Raw genomic sequence first — 24,001 nt, forward strand, 5'->3', positions numbered from 1 at the left:
CACTTTAAAATTTTGTAAATTGTAAAAACAAGTGGACACAATTGATCACATTAGTTTTTACGATACAATACAAGTTTCCATCTCTCGAGTCATCAACCTCACATGTTTCTGAGACAATGTTGTTACAGGATGATGAATCACTTCTCATTGTTACAGAGAATGGTACAGAGGCATTAGTATACACAATACAAACACTTGACGACATAGGCATTTTTATGAAATTAATGCTGATTGTTTGTTTTTTTGTCCATCAAGACGTTGAAAATATAAACAATGTTTAAATAAGCTATACATTTTTTTACTGGAATTGTTTTGTTGGTTTTAAATAGGTTGTATGCACATGGTATGTTGTTCATTTAAAGTCACTTGTACAGCATTCCATAAGGTTGCTTGCCAAATGTTATCCATATATGTTTATATCCAGGCAAACTACAGAAATCAGACATCCACCATAGGATAACAGAATACATAGAATGCATAGAAGTACAAGTTTTATCATTTTAAGACAAAAAGACTACTCGATGCTAGGCTTAGGCATAACTGTGATATCTACGGTAATAGCTTCTTGTTATTGCGGGAATCTGCCAAAAGTCTTTATGTAACGTTAATTTATTTTTTTTTCATGAAACAAATATAAAGTTCGGAGCACAATGAAGCTTAATTACAGATGGAATACGATTTAATGCTGCGTTTAATGTTACAAAAGAGCCATGGAACTTTGGACTAAATCAGTTAAAAGCGTGAACATTTATGTCTCCTTGAGGCTTCCTTTGACAACTTTTAATGCTGCCAAAGTTTACGTATAGTTTATACAGAGTTTGTAAAATGGTGATTTACATTTGATAAATCAAATAGATCAAGTTCATATGCAAAACGTTTTATAATATATTATATCTAGTATATAAAAATAGTTTGGAGATTTAACTTAAACTTTTATTGGAAATAAAACTTTTGAATTAGTTATAGTATTATTAAAGTTAATTTTAATCCATACTGCAATTTAACAAACACAATTAATATATTATACAATTAAGTTTTTTTTTTTTATTATATACCACACTATTTCAATTATTTATTCTTAACTACTACATTTCTTTTATGAAAACCAGGGTTATATCAATGTAAATTTGTATGGAAGTTATAATTTTATCAATTACCATAGATCTTGGTTTGGTAGAAAAACCGTTATTTTGTTAGATCAGCCAACGTTTTTCTAGAATGGTATAGAATATTTTTGAAGAGATAAACAATTATTATGTTACGAGTAGGAAAGTTTTGAGGGGTTGCAACTCAAATTTACGGCATATATTTCCGCACTCTCAAATCATACATCATTTCCAATTCCACTAACGATTTAACTTATTTTTTCCGTATTGAAACATCAAATATATTTAATCAAACTCACATTTGTATATTTGTTGCGTTATTAATCAACGTAATTTTTGACATTTTTCCGTACAACGTAACTTTGCATATTGCTTCATGCATACACAATACAAGAGCTATATTTTGTTTTACAGCCAATAAGGTCAAGATGTTAGTTTTATTAATCTTTGGAGGTGTTTTGGCCTCTGGAGAACGTGTAAGGACTTAAATGTTTGGCAATTTGGGCCAAAGCCCACGTCGACAGCACCGCTTGTGAACGACGCTCTACAACTCCTAGTTTGGAACTTAGCTCTTTTGGTTCTGAGGATTTCTCTGCCTCGCCCTCACAATTTTTAGATAAAATATATACACTATGCACTGAAATTGGTTTTCTATCAGGCTATCGTTTCTAGTTATTGATATTCTATTAAGTGAAATAATTGTAGACGTGTAGAAAAGTATTGACACTTTTGAGTTTGGATATTACGAGAGTAAAGGATCAAGAATGTATTGCGGATTTTTGGTCTCATTTAAAAGAAAAAGTCAATGCTTAGTATTCGTGCCTTAGTTTAGTTCTTCGGTTTGTTCTTATCTAAACACTTCTTTAACCATTTACGAAGATTTGTATAGTGTTAATTTTGTAAATCTTTAAATAGTTCGGCAGGATAAGCAGCATTTCACATTCCGGGTTAAGAGTGATTGAAAATGTGGGTTATATAAAAGAAGTAGCATCAAGAAAACTACATACTTGAGCATTGTTGTGAGCGATAACTATACCCACCCAGAAGATAATATGTTTAAGGAAGTGGTTTTAATGTAAACTTAACTAACTGTAAAATTGTATTAAGCTAGGCGTCAAGTTAAAATAATTTTATAGTCATTGTCATGGATGACTAAGTAATTCATGTGACAGTAGAAATTGATTTACGTTTCTTGCATTCATATAGAGCACACAAATATTTAATTAACTATAGTAGAACTATAAATAATATATAATTTAATGAATATACTGTTGATAGGATTAACGTTAAATCAGGCTCAAAAACCACACAATTTGCTACTTGGTGAAAGGAAAAATATTTGACGAATCAGTAAATTGTTTTACGAGGAATAGGCAAAGAGGATTCAGAACTGTCTGATGCTGTTTTACAACAACTGACAGAACATGGTCTGTTTATTGCAGCGTTTCATGTCCGTTATTTATAGCCCCAATTTACACTGAAGTGGCTTGTAATGAAATGCCTGGTGCTGATACAAACTGAAATATAGCCTAGAACATGCCGATTCCGAGTTCACAAAAATCTTCAAAAATCTTTCTAAGTTAATCCAGCCACCCTTAGGTCAGGTTAGGTTATGAGAGGTTAGGTTATTGTTGTTAGGTGTGGGCGGTATAATACCAAAGTACCTCTTATTGTTCTAAGACTTTTTTGGCAAATATATTCGTCTTGCCAACAACATTAGTTTTTTTTCTTTCAATTGTGCATTTGAGATACTGTAAGATGATTGTTATATCATTGAATAGCATATTTAACATGTTTAAAATAAAAAAAAAAAAAACATTTATATGTTTTTTTTCCAGAAAGACATAAAAGAGTCTCCAAAATTTCTTGTTTATAATATCTACGTAGTAAAAAATATTATGATAAGAACTCCATATTAGATACAAAATAAAAGCTTAGGTTTTATCTCAGAATTAAAACTAACCTTTAGTATTCCTAAAAGCTACTACCGACCTATATATTCTAAATCCTAGCTATGAGTTGTCAAAGCTCTGGCAGTAGAGAGGAGGAGTCGACACTAACATTCAATATTGAGCTGCTTCCATCAATCCTGCCCAGCCAAGTGACACAGTACTTCACAACAAACCCAACTGTCCACAGTAGTAGAGAGGAGGAGTCAACACCAACATTCAATATTGAGCTGCTTCCATCAATCCTGCCCAGCCAAGTGACACAGTACTTCACAACAAACCCAACTGACCACAGTAGTAGAGAGGAGGAGTCAACACCAACATTCAATATTGAGCTGCTTCCATCAATCCTGCCCAGCCAAGTGACACAGTACTTCACAACAAACCCAACTGACCACAGTAGTAGAGAGGAGTAGTCAACACCAACATTCAATATTGAGCTGCTTCCATCAATCCTGCCCAGCCAAGTGACACAGTACTTCACAACAAACCCAACTGTCCACAGTAGTAGAGAGGAGGAGTCAACACCAACATTCAATATTGAGCTGCTTCCATCAATCCTGCCCAGCCAAGTGACACAGTACTTCACAACAAACCCAACTGACCACAGTAGTAGAGAGGAGGAGTCAACACCAACATTCAATATTGAGCTGCTTCCATCAATCCTGCCCAGCCAAGTGACACAGTACTTCACAACAAACCCAACTGACCACAGTAGTAGAGAGGAGTAGTCAACACCAACATTCAATATTGAGCTGCTTCCATCAATCCTGCCCAGCCAAGTGACACAGTACTTCACAACAAACCCAACTGACCACAGTAGTAGAGAGGAGGAGTCAACACCAACATTCAATATTGAGCTGCTTCCATCAATCCTGCCCAGCCAAGTGACACAGTACTTCACAACAAACCCAACTGACCACAGTAGTAGAGAGGAGGAGTCAACACCAACATTCAATATTGAGCTGCTTCCATCAATCCTGCCCAGCCAAGTGACACAGTACTTCACAACAAACCCAACTGACCACAGTAGTAGAGAGGAGGAGTCAACACCAACATTCAATATTGAGCTGCTTCCATCAATCCTGCCCAGCCAAGTGACACAGTACTTCACAACAAACCCAACTGTCCACAGTAGTAGAGAGGAGGAGTCAACACCAACATTCAATATTGAGCTGCTTCCATCAATCCTGCCCAGCCAAGTGACACAGTACTTCACAACAAACCCAACTGTCCACAGTAGTTGAGAGGAGGAGTCAACGTCAACATTCAATATAGAGATGCTTCCATCAATCCTGCCCAGCCAAGTGACACAGTACTTCACAACAAACCCAACTGTCCACAGTAGTAGAGAGGAGGAGTCAACACCAACATTCAATATTGAGCTGCTTCCATCAATCCTGCCCAGCCAAGTGACACAGTACTTCACAACAAACCCAACTGTCCATTGAATGTTAACATTGAATGTTCATTAATTGTGAGTTAATGAAATTCCAGCCTTTACTGTCATCCAGCACCACGTGGCGTTAGTTAACTAACTGTCGTAATAGCATAACTGGGACCTGTTTGAACATTTATGATTTTAGCTCCATATTTATCAAAATTTATTTACAATTTTTAAAGTTTACCGTTTTAACAATAACCTAAATGTCTTGTATGTAAAACAAAATTAAAAATAATTCATTTCCAACAGATTGGTGACGAGCTTATTTTTAGATTACAATCCTGATTAAATATTTAGTATTCCAACTTATCTTTATTTTATATAAATATGTAAAAATAATAAATCTTACTTAATTTCATGCTGAAAACATTGAAATAACGTAAAATAAAGTGGAATGTGTCAAGATTTAGAAGGAAACTGTTCAACGTTTCTCTGTTGTTGACACTTAAAATTGCTCTTTTATTTCAGTGGTAAAATGCTCTCTCCATAGAAGCATTTACAATAATTTTATTTGTAGCCGTTCATTTAATTACTCGCCTTTTCATGTCAAATACAGCATTTAAATATGAAACTAAAAAAAACTTTTTTATTTTGTACAATTTCCCAATGAATATTTTGTTTTATGCATGCAAAACCTATGTATTTAATACTCATATACAGGGTGTACTGTCGGTAAACAGCAAATATCGGGAAATAGTTCTACAAGTCAAAATTAAGAGAAAAAAAAATTTTTTTTTTTCAAAATCACTTCGTTAACCAGATATCCGCCGTTTCGTGTTTTTCACATTAACATTTTTATTTTTAAAGTTTTTGAACCGATCATAATGAAACTTGGTATGTGTGTTAAGATAAGAGACCTACGTTGAAATAAAATTTAATCTTTTGGGTTTTTACTATCGGGACACCCTGAATAAAAACTGGTCAATGTTTCAATTGACACTCGACAATAAAAACTTGTGTATGGATCATAATTATAAGAGCATCCATGATAGACCATGTGTTTTTCTGCCCTGGATATGAATATCAATATACACTTAGTATTTAAATTCTTAAGGATGTTAACAAACACAGTTGCGTTAGATTTTTTAATGAAACTAAATTTATGTTATATTTTGATATGTGATTTTTAGTAGATTATAGCTTTTATTTTTTTTACAGAATTTCAAACCCAAACCCGGTATCAAAGTGTCAAGGAACATCTTTAACAAGTTTAATCATTTCATCATCTTATTTCATCATCCGCATTCTTAGTAATTCATTTTTTTTTTTTTTTTTACTTTTAAACATTTATTTTCTTGGAAAGAATTTTTTAATGAAAAAGGTAGAAAAGCTTATTGTTTACTGCCTATTAAATTATTACAGTTCATAATTATTACACGTACACCAATGTATCTAGTTATTTCCACAAACAAAATTTGTTTCAGGTCATATATCACTATGGTATGTTTTATTTATTATGATATTTTAGGTTCTTGGTTACTAGTATGATATTTTAAATAATGTCTTGCATAAATCATCATACAGATCTTAGTCTCACATTTTATTCCCTAATCTGGAAGGACTAATTGAATAATTATTTTGTGAAATTACTTTTTTCACTGCTATTAATATAAAGCTTTTATCCGTGTTAACTGTATAAACAACAGATATGTTGATTGCACATCTATATATGTGATATACATATATTTTTATGACACGCAGCATACCTTATAATGCTTCAAGACAAACATGTAAATCACAAATTTACAAAACATGAGAGAATTTGTATCCAGTATTTGACAAGGAGATTGCAAGTCGATACTCGCAGACCCCAGAGACCTACGTGCCTCGATTACCTCGATGGCCTCGATACACAGCAGACTAAACTGCACCGTGACTGTTCACTGAAATGGCTACTCAGTTTTACTGACATTGCTTCCGTTTCCGTTGTCTATTTGTCTTTATAAAGAATATCGACTTTGTGAGATCACTGTCAGAAATCTAGTCTGTGGCTGTTCAAGGTTATCTTACAGTAGGTGAGAAAAGATTTTCCATTTTTAGATTGAATAAAATATTCCTCGGTGTTTAATTGAGATTAATCTACCATAAAGAGTCGTATTTTACAAAAATTTGGCAGTTTCTACGATAATGAATAAAGTTGCTGATGTTTAAATGTAGGCTATAACCTATTTTTTTTGTTTATTTCATGTAACCTTAAAATAGCCAACCCTTGGTTAAGTAACAAGGCATTATATGATCAGTGTCAGAAATGTTGACAAAATAACCCCATTGCTTCAAAAGTACTACAAAATTTGTTTAACTTTAAAGATTTAATAGTGTCTGTTTAACATAACTAGTAGTATATGGGAAGGCAGTTTACTGAAGTTGCTGATTCATACACAAGGTATGACCTATCGAGCTTTGAGGTAAAATATCATATAGATATTTTACTAAAACTAGATAGAGGTTTGGAAATAGTTAACGACACGAGTAAAAATATTAGGTACAAGCCTTGGCGAGCACTTTACATTTATCTACGACAGTTTTAGTTAATACAAATCACTACTCATAACGTCTAAGAGAGGTCATGTTTTCGTTTATGACATCTCATTGCCACTGACAGTGATATAATGAAACATTATACCAAACACTACTTGCACCACTCAACAATTAAATTGGCCTGAACAGCTGGTCAGTTGCAGTTCGACACATTACAATTTTACTTCTTCTCTCTCAATTCTTGAACCCCATAGGTCCACTACCCGTGTTGTTATGAGTACGGTTTTACCTATGCCGTTATGAAAGTAAACAATGCTGTTATGTGAAACTTTTGAATTCTAAGAACTGAATTGAAACAGCTACAAATCGTAGGTACAATATATTAAAATACCTACTCCATACATTACCTTTGGTAACTTCAGGGTCCAAAATAATGTCCTTTTTAAATCTTCAATCAACGCAATCAAATGTTTTCATCGAAGTTAATTTTGCAGCTAAACAATGTCAAGATATATTACAAATTATATGAAAAACAATTGTCAACTAACTTAGGTTACGTAAAAAAGCATTTTGATTTCAAGTCATAACTTATATGATGACATTTTGTTATGCCGATGCCTTTTCAATTTCAACGCAATAAGACTGGAAAGGACTCACTAAATATTTATTGATAGAAAGTCATGGTGGTTTATGTTGCGTGAGACACTCATCACTGATGTCATGTGAATTGAATTGTTTGATCCTGGAATTGAGTTGACCAATCACCCAAAGTACTCGTTTGCTTTATGGAGGGAACACAATTCTTTTTTTCGTAGACATTTTACAAAAAGTGAATTTAAGGTCAATATATAAATTTTTTTTGTGAATCTATCCTTGAAATTTCAGCTTATAGTAAGGTTGTAGTCGAGAAATTACATGGCTAAACCTATTGTTTCATTTGACTTTCACAGTTATTGTGTTGTCTATGTGTTTATGATGACTTTCATATTATGCTCGCAGAATAAAACAGAATTTCAGACTAATAATTACACTATTACATCCTAAATACCAGACTTCTCTGTTATGGTTTAAAACTTCACACATACTACTTGTAATAAAAAAAAATTTCCTGTAAAAGAAAACACGAACAATTGTAAGCCTCTTCGAGTACTACAATACTGACCAAAAGTTATTTGAAATATTTTTATATCAAACTTTATACAGGCTCCATAATCGTTTCTACGGAAGAAATTTTAATATGATGAAATATAATTATTTAAACATAACCAAAACATTCTTTTGAATGGAATAAACAACGTTGAAAGAAACTATGCTAAAAGGATTTCAAGTTATTTATGCTTTTTCAAAGTGCTACTCCAACGTTTTTCAACAATTCATGATGTAAACTTTTATTACTTTAAGTCAAGATGTTATTACCTCTTAATACGTAATATTGAAACGTGTAATATACGGTAGTTTGACTCGACAATTCCGAACTAACTTTTAAAGTGCGTTAATTGAAATTTGTGTAGAAGAATCCAAATCTTAATTTTATTATGTTAGATAAACTCAATAAAAAAAAAATAATAGCAATGATTTAAGGCACAAAATAAAACTGGCAATAAACTTTTGAGATAAAAAAGTATATTATTCTTATTATTCTTGCAAAGAAGACTTTTACTAAATACATATGTAAATAAAACTCATGGTATAATTACTGAATCAGGATTATTTTGTAATATTGTAATTTAGCAAAACCTTTCTTTAAAAACATTGTATTTATTATTCAGATGTTCATAATACGTTATTCAACCTTTGTGAGTCTACTGTATATAGACACAAATACTGCGCATTATATAACCTTATGATCTCATAATTAATAACTATTAAAAAACTAGGACGTGGCCACCTTACAAACTGAATTAGATGTTACTTACTATCTTATTACTAATTTATTTACTAATTCATCATCATTGGTATACTAAAGGTTATCAGTTCAATGATCCCTTCATGATATGTAGTTTTAGTAACTACTTCTAACAAAGATCATATAATATATAAGTTTTACTAGTATAGAGTATGTTCCACAGTACAGGCTGAGTTACTTGACTGGCAACTCACGTAGGAGGCCTGGAGTGAGGTTATCAACTCAATGGCCTCCCTTGTGATTTATTGTCTTTGGACTCTTGTATGAACATTTTGTGTTCACTTGTGAATTTTGGAGGAACTGGAATATTTAAAAATGAAATTCTTCATTATATTGTTTCAAATATTAAATTAAATTGGCTGGAAAATAAAGAGCACTCATAAAAAATCATATCTTAAAACCAACACAATTGAAAAAAAAATACACCTTTATGTAAACAAATGACTAATTAATCATAATACAGTGCCTCGATTAAGATAATTTAGAAAAGCTACAGTAATACACAAAGGACTGTATGTATTTAGGAAACTTTTGTTAACCTGATACATCGCACAGCACATGAAAACTGTTTAATCTATTTCTAACCAAAGACTAAGGCTATTCAGGACTAGTTTTGCACGTAAAAATTCTTATAAGTATTTTTTTTTTTACAAAAATCTTATTACATTTTTAACGTTTTTTCATCCGGTTCTATATTTTGTATATTTAAGTCTTAATTACAAGTTTAATATCACAAACCACCTTGCAATAGTGGGGCACATAATGTATTCCTATACGTTTAATGGCCTTTAAAATAACCATAAAGATTAACGCCAAAATGTTTCCCGCCAGTTTGGTTGGTGACCTTTAGTGGGGCCCACCTGGTTTATCACCGCCATAAATAGCTGCCATAAAACTGTCCATAAGTCACCTCCTATGGCTCCGAGCTTTACTGTAATCGTGTAGCAACAGCTTATTATCGAAGTTATCAATTTTAAGTAGTTTAATATCAATAACACATTTAATGAAGAGATTTATATTTATTTAAAAATTATGTTATTGGAAAATTGTTATGCTTATTTACATTGATGTTCAATGCACGGTCAAAAAAGATAATGCGAAATAGTTTTGTGTATCTTGACTATATTCTTTTACAGGCTATTCATCAAATATTTTAGTAGTATAATATAATTATTTTAAAATGGACTACTTTTTTAAATGTATGGACTACTTTTTAAACTGTATACAGGGTGTTAAAAAAAAGGTGGGGATATAATTTACGTAGTGACTACTTGGGCCAAAATAAAGAGAAAATCAAGAATTTTTTTTTTCCAAAATAGCATCGTTAACCAGATATACGCCATTTTGGATTTTTTACATAATCATTTTTATATTTAACATTTTTTAACCGATCGTTATGAAACTGGATGTGTATGTTAAGGTAGAGAATACCCATGTTATACAAAAATCATCTTGATTCAACTAAAAATGTTAAAACAGTTTTTTAAACTTAAATTACTCTCAAATATCTGGTTTTATGGAAAAATATCATGAACACTTTTATTTAGCATTTATAATAAAGGTAATTGTTGATTAAAAAAAGTCGTATTCGTGAAATAAAAATAGCCATCAAACAGCTGATTTATTTTACTTAGATTATACCGTATCAAAGTTATTTTATCGTAGTTATAATTTACAATAGTTATTATAATTTTTTGTCACCTTTTTTATTTTTATTTCTATATAAATGTTTAACTAATGTATAATTGCATTGTTTTTCCAAAAATATTTAACGAAATCTTTATAAAACTTAAGTCTCTCAAAATGTTTATATTTGTGTGTAAAAGTGGTTTTCTTAGAGATATATTGGGACGTATACCAATACCTAATAAAAAATATAAGTGCAAACGTATACATTTTGGTAATATTAACCTACACAATTAATAAGAAAAAAAAAGAAAAATAGATTTGCTAGCCTGTGCCATATTAAAATCAAACAATTACTTATCATTGTACTGAACATTTTATTTCACGAGTAAATATAGTCAAAGTCCATCAAACTTTTTATAGAATAAACCCATACGTCTATATACCTTTCCGAGAAAATCGGAAGGAGTAAAATCCGAGATTTAAAAGAAGGTCTCCGTCTTTTTCGCTCTCACCTTAATAATTTACCTCAAGTCCGTCTCTGCCACCACTTGTCTTAATGAAAACCAGAGCGTTCAGACCACCATCTCAGCTTTAACACACGAACCAAGACATTCTGTTGATATCTTTCGTTTACCAAGAAGTAATTCATATTACAGAGAAATCACTCGCCATTTTAAAACTAAAGTAGTTATTGACTTGAAAGTTACTACAAAGATATCCTAAAACCATGAGGTGGAAATAAGATTTGGTTTGATTCGGTTGACCCATTTTGAAACTGTTAATTTTATTATAGATTTCACAAACAGACGGACGCTTGATGGATCAAAATAGATCCTTTTGGGAGTTTATGATTACTTACGTTTCTTATGGCTCGGGGAACAAATTCCCAACGGCTTAGTATAAGAGTTTCTCTACACCCTGAAGTGTATAGTAAGCTTATTTTGTACGAAAATATCTAAATCAAAATGTTATTGACATAATCTCAAGAATATAAGACAACACAAACAAGCTCAGGCTTTATAGAAATTGTAAGGTTACTCATATCACCCTCCCAATAGGAAACTATTTAAGGTTTAGTGAGATAAGACTACGAAATAGTAATGTCACCAACAATCTTTTTTTGTTTAGTGTAGACGATAAATAACGTAAAAATAATCGATTTTACCACCAGATTCCCACAGTATTTTGAGTTCAACTAATATCAAAACACCTTTCTAAGTTTTCCAAGTAAAATAAACCGTTTCAAAAAAAGTTACAATTTTTTTTTACTTTAGCTGAGGTTTTAGTTCAAAAAAGTAACAGTTTATTTCCTTAAAATGGTATTTTCAAAATTTTACTATCGTATAAGGGTGGGATTTTAAAGGCAATTTCATTAGGGCAAGTGACGGTGTTGTCACGACGGGTGGTGAATTATTTAGCCGAGAAGCCAAAATGGAGGACGACCTCTTACTTTATAATCCTAGTCCTGGATAAAACGCTTTAAACACTTGTTTTATTAATTAACATTATTAAATTAGTAAAATTTGTTTTACAAGTTTATGACATAAGATAAATAGAGATAAGTGTTAAATTATAGGCCTACAAATATCTTTAGAAGATTGTTGAAAGTTAAATTTACTTGTAGTTTAAATTTGGGGGTTATGGGGGTGTAAAAATATGTTGTAGAAAGAATATCCATACCGACGCCTACAGTGTTATTTTAGATGTGTCATTGCTATTGGAGCTTTCAAAGGGGAGTAGGCCTACATCAAAACTAGGATTTTTATTAATTTTTTTCTAAAGTTCTTTTCGTATTGGTTTTCTAAAGTTGGGAATACGACGGACGCTCTTATAAGCAACCCATACATAAGTAAAAGTAATACCATTGGAAATACGGACATCCAGATCTGACGTTCTATGTTCCTACCTCTACACCATGTTCTGGCGTCAGTAAACATTAATAATCTTTTTAAGTCAAAACATGTTCATGTTGTAAACATTATTTCTGTAATGATTACCACTTTACGCTGTCCAATTATTTAAAGCGAAATATATAAAACAGTTTACAACATTTTTTCAGGTTTTAAGACCAGTATCGGAAAACTTTTAAGTAACATTAAAGTAAGAAAACATTTAAGTACCAACGTTAAACAACGTTGTCAACCTACGTAATTAAACTTTACTTTTAGTTGGGATAACCTTTAGGTGTAAAACAGTCGGAATGTTACAACAAAACATTAAGTAATTTAAGAACCTTTTATTACTGCTATGCAAATATATTTAACCATTTAGATCACTTTTATAAGATAAATTGATAGTCACTTTCATGACCCCCTCCTCTTTAAATGTGAAGCAAATCTTTGAGAAAACCCAGGTCGCTTTATTTTCACATCGGTTTATTACCGGAGATACCGGAATGTGATAAGTCATTGGTTTGTCCTGAATTCGGGGTTTTCTCAATTTACTTCGTAGCTTTATCATATTTGCGAGGTCATAGATTCGAAAAAATACTTGAAATTATGTAATGGGTAAATGTTAAGAAATAGGTTCGTTTAAAATGTTTGATATGACCTAGTGAACAACTTAGGCAGCATACGTTTGAACACTGTGAATAAGTGTGTGATCCTTCTGGTCATTATTCTAGTTACGAAATAAATATTTTCAGCATCCAAGTTAGTGTTAACTCTTAAATGAGGTAAAGAAAAATACACGTGACTCTTTTAACAAAAATGACGTCAGAATGAGCAAATAAGGGATGATTCCCTTTGTTCTACGAACAAAAGCTGGCATTTCTCATCCAAAGACAAGGTTTGTGTTCTCGTCTTCGTTTGCGAACTGAATTCTTCGGTAATATTTGTTATGCGATGATTTTGGACTTTATATATTTTTTTTACACACAACCTAGATGTACTTGTAGTTTATATATACTTCTGTTGATATTTAAAATGCTCGCGTGAGGAGATACTAATTATTGGGGTAATTTGTTTGGTGATTTTCAGGTTCAATTCAAGATTTGATGTATTTATTAACACCTTATGGCTCTTATTTGATTTCTAATTGAAATTATTATGAAAACTGTAATAAATATGTATCATAATAATTATATTGATATACAAGCGTGTCATATACAGGGTGATTTTTAAATTAGTTCCCCCCTACTTTTTTCTACATTTCTTAAGATATCAACTCCGGACTACGTCAGATCATTGTAGAGTAGTAAGTACTTCATTTTGACTGGGTATACATTTTTGGCCGCCATCTTGGATCCGCCATATTGGATACAAAGTTTTTTTTCAAATATAAAGGTAGGGTTGTGACCCACTATTCCAAACTAGAATTTTACGCTGATTACAATGCCGCAAATAGTTATTAAAGATCTTGATCCGTTCTAAAGTTATAAGGACTTTTTATAACTTTATTTTTAGCTCATTTTAACATTGTGTTTTTACAAACTAAGACCATAATCTCAAAATAGTGCTGGATAAAGATGTATACACCACCATTAATTGTCGACCTATTTTCACTTGTTTATGACAAATGTATTTTTTTCGGCCGCCATCTTGGATCCGCCATTTTGAAATGTGACAAATTAATTTAAATATGAAGGTGGTTTTGTGACCCACCATTTTGAACTACTTTTCTATGCTGAACTTAATGCCGCAATTAGTTTTTCATTTGCATGTTTGGTTTTTGAATTATTTAAATTTTAAATAAGATAATTTTAATATTTCATCAAGAAAGCTTGATAACCAAAAACGGATTGCGGCATTGAATTCAGCATAAAGAATTAGTTGAAAATGACGGGTCACAACACCACCTTCATATTTAAATGAATTTGTCACATTTCAAAATGGCGGATCCAAGATGGCGGCCGAAAAAAATACATCCGTCATTAACAAGTGAAAATAGGTCGACAGTGAATGGTGGTGTATACTTATCTTTATCTAACACTATTTTGAGATTATGGTCTTAGTTTGTAAATGCACAATGTTAAAATGAGCTAAAAATAAAGTTATAAAAAGTCCTTATAACTTTAGAACGGATCAAGACCTTTAAAAACTATTTGTGGCATTGTAATCAGCGTAAGATTCTAGTTTGGAATAGTGGGTCACAACCCTACCTTTACATTTGAAAAAAAAACTTTGTATCCAATATGGCGGATCCAAGATGGCGGCCAAAAATGTGTACCCAGTCAAAATGAAGTACTTACTACTCTACAATGATCTGACGTGGTACGGAGTTGATATCTTACGAAATGTAGAAAAAAGTAGGGGGGAACTCATTTAAAAATCACCCTGTATAGTTAAAGCCACTAACATGAGCTGTGTAGCCAATTCTATTTTCTACCTATTAATATTGTCAAACAGGGCTTCATAGGCAATCATAACACTTAATTGAAATGTAAGATTTTATTCAACTTATAATACCCATTTCAACAAAAACAATTTTTTCATTAATTATGGGGTACAAAATTACCGTAGGATTTTGTATTTTTTGTTATTAGAAAGGTTGAAAACTCTTAAAGTGAAAGTGTACTGCATGTTGACAAAAGCATAATTTGTATTAAATTTATTAAAATATACGCATGACCATCCAATCTTTTACAAAAGGTAATTACTTCCTCGTTTAGTACATGCAATGATGGGTATACTTGTTAATGACTAATTTCATATATATGTATGACCTTTGATTCATCTTTATATTTGTGCTGTATGATTTGTTTATAAAGATTAATTATCACATGTTTAAATAATGTTAAATAATGAATAAATAAATAGTGATTTAAATGTTGTACTGAAATTGACTATTCTTTTATTTGACTTTGATAATTGACAATTTAATAATACTTTTTTAAAGCAAAAAATTATGTATCAGAATATATAAGTTATGCAGTATTTAATATATATTTTGTAGCTGTAACTTACCTTATTTCATATGAGGTATTTTCTTGTGTTCTGAAACAGAGGTCAAAGAAGTTAGAGCTTTCGAACTTTTCTTAAATGGAATTTTGAGGTTATTTATTTCTAACATTTAAGAAATGTATTTTTTAATATTAGCCATATATCACAAAATGTGAATATTTTACTCTAAGTTTTATTACGTGGATTAATAACTGTGAAAATAATACCTGACATGACCCACCCATGTCAGGAAGCTTAGAGGAATGCTCCCATTATATTATTTGACTTATAAAGCATACATTTTTGAAACACATTTAAGATAAAGAATATCATTATTTATTTACTCTAAAATTTTGCAAAGTTTCAGAAATATTTTACTTTCAAAGAGATATATGACTGAAGCTCTTTTTGAATGTGAATGTTTAATGCTGTAGCTCGTGTAGAAAATATTCTTTATATTTTATTCATAAAGTGATTTATTATTAATACTAAGCTTTTCACTGGATAGTATAAACAATTTTTTGGTTAAAAAATGCAGACCTCTTAAAGTCCTAAGATTTTTATTTACAAACTTGTTTATACAAAATTGTATAAATTAATAAACTCTCAAAACAGTTTCAAAATAAATCAAACCTTATCTTACAATTGTCATTTCATTTCTAAATCTCTCATTGCAGAATATCATCTTTGTATCTTTGTAACCTTAATAAGATTGGTAAAGCAAATTATCCCTGACTTATTTTACGATTCAATTTATTTATCAGTGGAGGCCTAGGTTTTTACGTCGAAACGTTATCGTCAGTCCTTTGTCTCATAGGTTAGCTATACTTTTAATAAAATGGTTTAAATACCTGCATAAAAGTTATCCAAAATGTTGCTCACGGCAACCGGTTTCAATCCACAATAGGGATCTTCATCAGGCCGATCAGGATGTCTAGGATTTGTCTAGGATTTGTCTAGGATTCCTGTCTAGGATCAGGATGTCAGGATCTTCATCAGGCCTGATGAAGATCCTTATTGTGGATTGAAACCGGTTGCCGTGAGCAACATTTTGGATAACTTTTATGCAGGTATTTAAACCACTTTATTGAAATATTGGTTATCCGGAGGCTAAGTCATAATGAAATCTAAACTTTTAGTTTCCAATCTCTTGTTTAGGTTTTTGTCGATTTTGTATAGTTTGTGCAAACATTGAACACATATAAATATTAAGATGATAACGTTTCGACGTAGAACCCTAGATCTCCACTATTAAATAAATTGGATCGTAAGGTAAGCCTTAGATTTTAACTATGTCCAATAACGATCCACAGGTAATATATCAGAATAAAGCTAATAAGTTGTTAAAAAGAATAAATAAAGTGTGTCTATTCTATTTATTACATAATTTCTTATATATTACTTTATTAAACGCTATCGCTGCCCTAAAAAAAGTCATAATACGTTGGGACTTTAAATTCGATAATTTAAAATTTTTACTAAATTTTGAAACGGGTATTGCCCATTTACAACAATTGTTTTTTACTATACCTACCGATTTAATTCTACCACACCAACTGCTATAGTCAACTTGACGTTTTGTGGGATTGGATTCACTCAGTGGATATATTGAGCCGAAGTTGGAAGTAAACTTGTTGATTTGTGGTCAGATGACTTCCAAACGACTCCTGATCAATACTCATGACTCTTCCGTTCAACCCATTGCTGGTTATTAATTGATTTTCAACTGCTTTACTAACTCTACAGCAAATTTAAAAAATTAGTGAAAACAGACTTTACTAAACTAATCCTAAATACATTGTAAAAATGCTATTAAAATTAATTCCATGAGTGTATTTTTCAAAATGGTATAATATGAAAATTCAGTTAAATCATCAGCAAGAATATTGCTATCAAAATACGTTCTCATTCAGTGTCGTGTTATATCGAAGATAATATGATTTACACGTTCAACGCAAGTTATAAGTTTGGATTGAGGAAATACTTAAAACTCACAATCCGTTGACTTAGGTATGGTGTGTAAAAGAAAATTGGCCAGTCGTATACACTAGAAATAACTTAGGTTCACAAATCCTGTAGGTTATAATAAATAGCTTTTCTATGGCTTTTGGTAGAGTTTTTATTACCTCATTAACAGAATTATAGCATAAGATTGATATCTATCATTCCGCTTACGAAAATATTATACCCTCGTATTGTTGATACTTATAGTGACATTACGCTTTGAAAATCGTTACCAAATGCTGTTCCATGTAGCTTTATCACTTTAAAGTTGTAAAAAGAAGATAAATGCGTTTCCAATATCTCCACCCCGACTAGCAATTGTCGTAACTTTAAACGATCCAGTTAGCTTTATTGATGGTAACAAAACAGCAACCTAGCCAATACCACTACAATATTCTGTAAATTCATTACGTATGATTTTGAAAATATCAAACGAGACACGAAATCCCTTCGAACCTTATTTTTATTCTATGTTTTCTTGTCTCATGTATGTTTTATTTATTGAACTCTGTTGACGACCTTCCAATGAAGTGATCACCTTGACATCTTGAGGCCTGAAGATGGTTCCATGGAACCGAAACTAGTTGCCAGAAAGCAACACAGAATTACTATTTGCAGGTATTGTAAACCATTTAAAGTATATTAAAGTAATCTGGAGGCTAAATAGCTTTTTGAAAATAAATAAACATTTAAACACGACAAAAACAACAAATAGAAAAACATTTATGGTAACTTATCAGAAGTCTGGACTCAAACTCTCTAGCATCGTCTGTTTTCTTAACTGATTATTTACCATAAATGGTTCGTATTTTGTTGTTTTTGTCATGTTAAATAATATGACGCTAACAATTATATCAATTGTATCAAGAATAAAAAACGTCCTTGTATCATCAGGATGATGATTCCATTTAGTAGTTGAAACTAGTTGCGTTTGCAAATAGATTGGATTTCTCTTAGCAGGTATTTGAACAAAATTTTAAAAAGTTTAACCTTATCATGTTCCGATAATATTTTAGTTTTCCTCAAAGTTTCTCGTATATTTTCATATATACAAACTATTTTCATTGCCTTTTAACTTGATGTAAATTAAATATGTACAAATTTTGTTGTGCTGAAAAAAGTAAAACCCGTTGAATAAATATCTCGATAGAGCTCTTGAAGGTTGTAGTAAACGCAAGGTACCTCTGAAGTGGCACCTAACAGAGAGTTATATCACCATCTACTAAGGTAGTTCCTACTCAATGTATTGGAAACCGTTCCGAAGTAAACTCTAACATTAAGATGGTGCTGCAAACTTTTACATGTATCACTTCCTACATTTTAAAAACATGTAATGCAATTTAAATAAAGAATGAGTATAAGTAGAACATAGTGCCACAACTCTCTTGCATTCAAAACTCCTTTAGATATATCTTTGTTACAAATTAGTAGAGTTCAAAATTGGGAGAGTAAGTATTAAGAAAACTGACCAACGTTAAAAATTAAAAGTATTTTTTTATCAAATATGTATGTTTTAGCTTAAAATTATTGGATACTTCAATTGTTTTTAATAATACTTTAATTAATTTAGGTAACTGAAATCACGAAACAAACAGATCATCTGATCCATGACGTTTGCCGTTTCTACTTTAGAATACTATTACTTCTGTCAAAACTAAAACTTCCTCATCACTCATTTTCCCTCTCTTATACAGTTACCCGGACAACCGTTAATTGGTTATTAAAAGATAACTTGAGAATAGATCACAGTTAAAACCACTAATACTAGAACAGACATTAATAATAAATAACTACTTAGAACAGAAAAAATAATAAACTATTGTAGTTTGCTTGTTCGTAGATAAATGAAATATGAATTTGGCTCTTTGGTTTATTTCATACTAAACTATCAACGTTTCAATAAAAACGCACCTCATTATCTTCCCTGTAGCAGCAAACCGAAGGACTAAAGTTATGTCATCTATATAGGAATTAGATATGACAATTTTAAGGGAATATTTTAGGGGAGATTTAGCCAGGGAAAATTAATTTCGCTTAGTCTGTAGGTTTTCTGCAGCGGGGGTGTGATTAAAAATAATACAGAACAGACATAGAAGAATGTAAATCCTATCACCTTTGTCGCCTACTTGAAATAATTACATCATTAATATTTCAATGTAATGTGCATTATACAGTCTAAAGTTATGATTTAAAATTAACAATGTCCACAGAATTAGCTGGTTGTCACATTATATTTGTTACAAAATGGATTTGTAATATAATTACCCTGGCTTAAAAGTCATGTTGTGTTATGACTTTGATCCCTTAATTGGACTTTAATTTCAGGAGATTGCAGGACTAGGGGGAAAACAGCTCTAATTAACTACACAAAGGGGAGGTCACAATGGCAAGGTCTGTCAGAGACCTTATTGAAGGATGTTAGTAATATCTTTACCCTAAAGGGGGTAAAGATAAGCCCTCAAACGTGTGGTGTCCTTTAAACTAACGTTATTATCAAGGATTTGGTAAAATATGTGACTGGTAATAAAAATTGCTTTGTAAAACAACTCTTATCAATAACATGTATTTTATACAGTTTAAAACATAATAGACTATATATTTTTCAATAAATATGTGTTATTTGTTTTATTGGTAACTATTTGTCCATTTAAAACTCGTTGTAATAAATCAATAGAACAATATCGTCAGAGAGGTAAGAATGAAGTTGTACGTTAAGCAATACTATTTCCATCAATCAATACATCCAATAGTAAACAAAAGATAAAGCTGTATTGTTTTACTGAGCTCATTCAATATTTTCAATCGATTATAAGATAAGGGTGCGACCTGTTCAAGACAAAATTCCAAGTTAGACTTATTCAGATTGAAAAAGTTTCAAGAAAACTAGTTGGGAAGTTTATTGACATCTTCGACATGACTTGGGAAGCTAATGGCTTATTTCTAAGATAAAAGCAAGGCATTGATCACGAACTTCCTTTAATGTCCTTTCACGAATGTCCTTTAAACGGGTTTTATATGTTGTTATTTTTTTTAGATGATTAACAAGATTTGGTTTATATTTAAGAGATACTGTATTTAGAGGCGTGACAATTAAATTACGTGTTACGCACGTGTGAAAGTAATCTTTTATGTCCTAAAAACTTATTTAATTAGTAATTTTCCAAACAGTCGGGGTTTCAATCCTAAATGCTCGTCTGAATCGGATACGACCATTCGACCGTAAATGCGTTTTTTCGCTAGGCGTAGGACTGTTGATTGAATTGTTTTATGCTATTTAGCAGAGCTAAGTTCAAAAGTAGATATATTTTCACAACAAAATTTTGTCTACATAAATTAAAACAATAAATTAAACTTAGTAATGTTCAAACCATATAAAAACTTAGCCAAACTTTAATTTCATATGAGGTTTCGATGGGTAAGATTGTTTTACATATGTAAAGACAGATTAAGCGTTGCGATGTATGAACCTTCCTACTTACCAAGTTACTTATACTGGTTAAGACTCATTGCATGCAGAGCACCTATTAAGCTGCTTAACATCCAAAAAGGGTTGGGGCCATGTGACTTTGCCTAAATTTCCACCTACCGTGAGCTTTGAACAGGCTACAGCAGAAAGATCTAACTTTCTTATTTCCTTTTCATTATTATTTAATTAAGTAAAATATTTATATTTTTAAAGGCCTCACATCACTGATGTTCTTTTAATACGGAAACAGATGATCAGGAACATAGCAAATGTCAATTCCAAGGAACATTGTAGACCAATTTTTGTTGATTTTAAGATTCGGTTTTTAATTTATTTAAACATAACATTTTGTTGACCAGTTTTAATAACTTAAAATCCCACACGCTCAGTGGTGATGTTCACAATGTTAATACTAGGAATTAATGGAAAATTCGACATCCCTTATGTTAGACTTTAAAAATTAAATCTTATTAGGAAGTCCATACTTAAATGTCTAAATAAACTCCCCAAGGAAGTAGGCCTACACCTGTTAACCAACAGACCCTTCAAAAATAAAATTCCTCAGTGCCTGACTGTACACCCTCTTTATGGGCTAGGAGATTTTTTCGAATATTCAACCAAAGAAATTTTAATATAGTCATTGCCTTGTTCATAAATATTCATTTTTTAATAATGTTTTCACTATATTATATTATTTGTATATTTCCTCTAAGTCATTGCTGTTCCATCTCTATGACCTTTGTATCCTATTTTGTTTTGTCAACGTTAGTTTGTATACTCAAGTTATGCATGTTTAAAATAATATTGACCTTGACATTTCAAAAACATATTGTTTGGTTTCATTAGAAGACACGGCCATTAATCGTGTAAATATGATGAAAAGATTAAAATATAACATGCGGAACAAAACGTATTATGTAGATGTTAAGGATGAATTATGCAAATCCATTCTACTTTGCGAGGTTTTCCAGATTTGACTTTGTGTTAGTTTATTCAAACGCAGAGAATCACACTAACTTGATTTGGTCTGAGTTCGCATTCAAAACTTTGCAGCTTTACCTTACGTTTATCTGTTCACCTTACGTTTATGTGGTTATTGTATTGCTTAATTTCTAATTTTGGATTTACTATTGGTTTACATGTGTAGTATTTGTCACATCAACAACGAAAAAAAAATTTTTCCTATATAATATGGGTAGAATATGGCAATTAACGATTAATTCAAACACATTTCAGATCGTATCATATTGAGTTTTAAGTCGTCTTTTATCAATCATAGTTTTAAGTCGTTATGTACATAGATGAACTGTCCGTAGTGTTTTTGTAAAGGCTTATACTTTCACTGAATTATGCATGTAATGACATTTTTCTAAATATTAAAAATATATACAATTATTTAATACATAAAAACCAAAGATCAAAATCAATAAGTTGGGTGGGGACATGGGGTCGCTCCGTATTTCATTTTGGCCCGCGGTAGCAATAAATGGGTTCGCTGACCTCTTTTATTGAAAATATGAATCCGGTACCTCTCTCCACCATTTATTTATCGTAATATAAACTATTTGCTTGAATCTTTAGGATCAAAGTATCTTCAAACCGTGTTTACACTCTTGATAGATATTTTGTTCATTATATTTGTTGTTTTTTTTTTTTTCAATTTGATTGGCTATTTTTTTTCGCTAAGGAAATGTCTGGCTGAATTGACCAGACATTTAAATTTATTCATAGTACATTTTTACTGTCATGTTTAATTATAAAGGAATTAATTTAGCGGTGTGCATAGTTATACGTGAAAGAATAAATCTTGAATACAAATCATAATAATAAATTGGACCAAATAACATATAACTTTCAAAAACGTAGTTATTCATATAACGTGGTTATTCATATCATTATAGAAACTAAACTTTAGATTTTATAATATATGTAATCATAAAAGTAGAGACATTTTATTTTGAAGGTCTATGGTCTATTAAAGCCTTGAATTTGCTATAATGACTTAGAGGCCGTAGCGTGGAAATTATCAAGCAAAACTGAGGTTAAGGTTAGTGTACCGTAAAAGAACTCTAAATTTAAAATTATGTGGCAAACTCTAATATTCCACCACACAAACCATGTATGCCTGTTGTATGTTGGGTACATAGCAACTGGCAAGTGGTTTGCACTTGAATATATGATTGGGACTACTAATCTTAAAAGGTCTGTTGTGAACACTTAATGTGACCAAACATAGTAACATCTCTATTTCGTTTTTTCCACTTATACTTTTCCACTTGTACAAATAAAAATTGAATAAATATTTGCGATCATAAATGATAATTTCTTAACAGAAGTACAAATTCCATATCACTTTTGGTTTTCCACAGAATATTTCTAGCACCAAATCTGAACTGGGTTTTATGTCCCGATATATTTGCTGGATCAAAAGATCGTGTTCGATGAAAACTTAAAGCCCTGCCATAAACACTAAGTGTAATAGCCATGAGGATCAATGTTTCCTCACCAAAGACAGTTGGGGGACGGATGAAACGAGATCTGGATCACGTCCAAAGCAAAACTCTCAGATATATCCGACACATGCGGGCGTCTTGTCGCTACGGGAGGATATCACTGAGAGTGTTATAGAGAGGAAATATCCATCGTTTGAGCTTTATTCATGTAGGTGGTCCACCATGATAATATTAATGTAATATGACTGGATGGTGGCGTCGTCCTGTAATCCAGCTACTAGGAGGTCACGAATTGTGGATATTTATAGGCATGCACTGTAAATGTGATACTCCCTGGTGTGGATTAACGTCAGCACTAGTGAGTACTACGAATATCCGAAGTACTATCCTGATCATTAGGCAAATTCGTTAATACCACGTCGAAAATGTGGTTCGGATTCCACTACGAACTGTAGGTCACTTAGTTGCCATTAGCTGTATGGGGTATTAATAAACAGCTGTGTCTATGGAATATGTTGGCCTTAGTCACTTTTTTTCTAGGACGCTAGGCACGAGCCCGGAATTTTTTTCACATTACTTCAGGCTAGACCTAGGAGTTGCGGTATTATCGTATGGATAAAATACGTTGATGATTTGGCGGGGTTTGAACCCGGAGCCTCTGGAACCGAAGTCCCGCGCTCTAACCA

The 24,001-nt window shown here is 31.6% G+C and overlaps 1 protein-coding gene across 4 annotated transcripts in view; it reads right to left on the bottom strand.

Annotated features, from left to right (window-relative positions):
- The window catches only part of LOC129001122 (sex peptide receptor-like), a 141,334-nt gene that overhangs the window by 14,371 nt on the left and 102,962 nt on the right, over window positions 1–24,001 (bottom strand). For all 4 annotated transcript variants that reach the window (XM_054428314.1, XM_054428315.1, XM_054428312.1 and 1 more), the window contains one exon: window positions 15,417–15,446. The gene's annotated coding sequence lies outside the window, so the exon portion shown is untranslated. The remainder of the gene's footprint in view (window positions 1–15,416; window positions 15,447–24,001) is intronic.

This window comes from Macrosteles quadrilineatus, unplaced genomic scaffold (assembly GCF_028750875.1).
Source record: "Macrosteles quadrilineatus isolate MER2022 unplaced genomic scaffold, UCM_ALF_1.0 Scaffold_8__2_contigs__length_117827958, whole genome shotgun sequence".
NCBI lineage: Eukaryota > Metazoa > Arthropoda > Insecta > Hemiptera > Cicadellidae > Macrosteles > Macrosteles quadrilineatus.